This window comes from Otolemur garnettii, unplaced genomic scaffold, assembly GCF_000181295.1.
Source record: "Otolemur garnettii isolate 467f Iridium unplaced genomic scaffold, OtoGar3 scaffold00194, whole genome shotgun sequence".
Taxonomy (NCBI): domain Eukaryota; kingdom Metazoa; phylum Chordata; class Mammalia; order Primates; family Galagidae; genus Otolemur; species Otolemur garnettii.
In genome coordinates, this window is record NW_003852589.1 from 387,939 (window position 1) to 390,673 (window position 2,735).

Sequence of the window (2,735 nt, forward strand, 5' to 3'; positions counted from 1 at the left end):
GACTCATAGGTGAAAACACAGGAGTAAATCTTCATACCATAGATTAAAGAATGGTTTCTTAGATATGGTACCAAAAGCATAAGTGACAAATAAAAAATAAATATGTTGGACTTTGTTACTGCTAAAAATGTTTGTGCTTCACAGGATACCATCAATAAAGTGGGAAAAAACTTTTGCAAATCACATATCTGATAAGTGTCTAATATCCAGAATTTATAAAGAACTCTTATAAATCAATAATAAAAGAACAAGCCAACTGAAAAATGGCAAAGGATTTGAATAAATACACCTCCAAAGAAAGCAGAAATGAGTAATAAGCATACACAGAGATGTTCGATATCATTTCGCATCAGGGAAATGCCCGTCAGAATCACAATGAGATGCCACAGCACACCGGCTAGGATGGCTGTAATCTAAAGGATGAATAACCACAAGTGTTGGCAAGAACGTGGAGAAATTGGAACCCTCATGCGTGCGGGTGCCAATGGGAAATAGTGCAGCTGCAGTTTGCAGTTTTGTGTTAAACAGAGTTATTGTATGATGTAGCAAGTTCATCCCTTGGAGTGCACACGTAGGACACGTAGGACTGAAAGTGTTTGTCCTCACAGAGACGTGTGCCTGAACGCTCACAGCACTGCAGGCACACCTCGGAGGTGCTGCCAGTTTAGTTCAAAACCACGATAAAGCAAACATCACAGAAAAGCAAGCCACACAAGTTCTTGGTTTCCCAGTGCATATAAAAGTTACATTTGCACGACATGTAATCTGTTAAGTATGCAATAGCTTTATGTTTAAGAAAATCTATGTATTTAAAAATACTGACCCTGCCAGAGCCCCCGCTCAAGGTATTTCAGAGGTGTGTGGAGCCGGCCAGCCTGGGCCTGCTCACCTTCAAAGTCTATGCAGCACCACAAAAGGACTCAACCCCCACAAATCCAATGAAGATTAATGAGCTTTCACTCTACTCAGTTCCCAAGGGTCAATCCAAATATGTGGAGGAGCCATGGACCCAACTTGAAGGAAGCATCTCACAGCTGGGAAATCACTGTGAGCCACGTACAAGTTGGTGTCAGAAAACATACTCCCAAACTCAGCGCAGGATGCAAAGTTTGGTTCACTGGGGGTTAGACAGCTATGAATATCTCCCCCGTGCCCCTCCTGGGTTTTTCCCAAGACTTGGTGTTATTGGTTTCTCTGACCTTGTTAGACTCCTTTTGGCTAGAGGTTCAAAAGTAGCAAAGCTGGTGTCTCTGCCCAGTTTCATGGGGTTAGCTGCCTCTATCTTTTATCTACAATAAGCCATCACATTCGTCCAGGTCGATGGGGAGAAATTATATGACTGGGGTTTGTGAGGATACATCGTCATAGAAGATTTGCGGAAGGGGTAGTGTAAAAGGCCAAGAAATGTGAAGAATTCACCTGGAAATAAGTAGAAAACTTCATTCTCTGCCTATTTTAATCAGATATAGGTAAACATTGGAAACTCCATACAGTAAATGGCAGAGAAGTCAGTACTGAATGTGTTAAATTGGCATTCTTCACCAGGAAAAATTATACTAGGCCTCTGTTATCTCGGGTGATAACATCCTACAAGCAAACTAATCTGAAATCCTGTCACCTAGAGATAACATATAAGCCTTAGGATTCTTCATTCTCATTTTGCTATTTATGTACATAATTAAAATCCAAGTTTAAAAGAAGTACTTTAGGCCAGGTGCTGTGGCACACTCCTGTAATCCCATCACTCTGGGAGGCCAAGGCGGGATTATCCCCCAAACTTGGGAGTTTGAGAACAGCCTGAGCAAGAGTCAGACCCCCTTTTCTTTCTTTTTTCCTTTTTTTTTTAGAGACAGAGTCTCACTTTATCGTCCTTGGTAGAGGTGGCTTCGCAGCTCACAGCAACCTCCAGCTCCCGGGCTTAGACGGGCTCCCTTGCCTCAGCCTCCTGAGTAGCTGGGATTACAGGTGCCTGCCACAACGCCCAGCTATTTTTTTGTTGCAGTTTGGCTGTGGCTGGGTTTGAACCTGCCACCCTTGGTATATGGGGCTGATGCCCCACCTACTGAGCCACAGGCACCGCCTGAGACCCCTTTCTACTAAAAATAGAAAAACTAGCTGGATGTTGTGGCAGGTGCCTGTAGTCCCAGCTGCTTGGAAGGCTGAGGCAGGAGGATTGCTTGAGCCCAAGAGTTTGAGGTTGCTGTGAGCTACAACCCAAGTGTTCATCAACTGAAAAAATGACAAGCAAATTGTGGTATACTCAGCCGTAAAAAGGAGTAGAGTGTTGATATGTGCTACAGAGTGGATGAACCTTGAAAACATTGTGCTAAATTAAAGAAGCCAGTCACAGAAGGCCACACATAATAGTAGTCCATTTATATGGAATGTTCAGAGTGGGTAAATTCATAGAACAGAGAATACATTAGTGGTTGGGGGGGCAGGGAGAGTAGTGACTGGTGACTAAGTGGTGTGAAGCTCTTTATGGGGACCTGGAAATGTAGAGGCAGTAGTGGTGGTCACCTGACTATGTAAATACACTAAAACCACTGAATGTATACTTTAAAAGGAAGGATCTTCTGGTATATGAATTTAGCTCACTAAAGCTGGTTTAAAAAAAAATGTTTGGGGCGGTGCTTGTGGCTCAGTGAGTAGGGTGCTAGCCCCATATACCAAGGGTGACAGGTTCAAGTCCGGCCCCAGCCAAACTGCAACAAAAAAATAGCTGGGCGTTGTGG

The 2,735-nt window shown here is 43.5% G+C and overlaps 1 pseudogene; it reads left to right on the forward strand.

Annotated features, from left to right (window-relative positions):
• Positions 1-803: 803 nt before the first annotated feature.
• Positions 804-1,433, forward strand: LOC100951830 (annotated as a pseudogene).
• Positions 1,434-2,735: the final 1,302 nt, after the last annotated feature.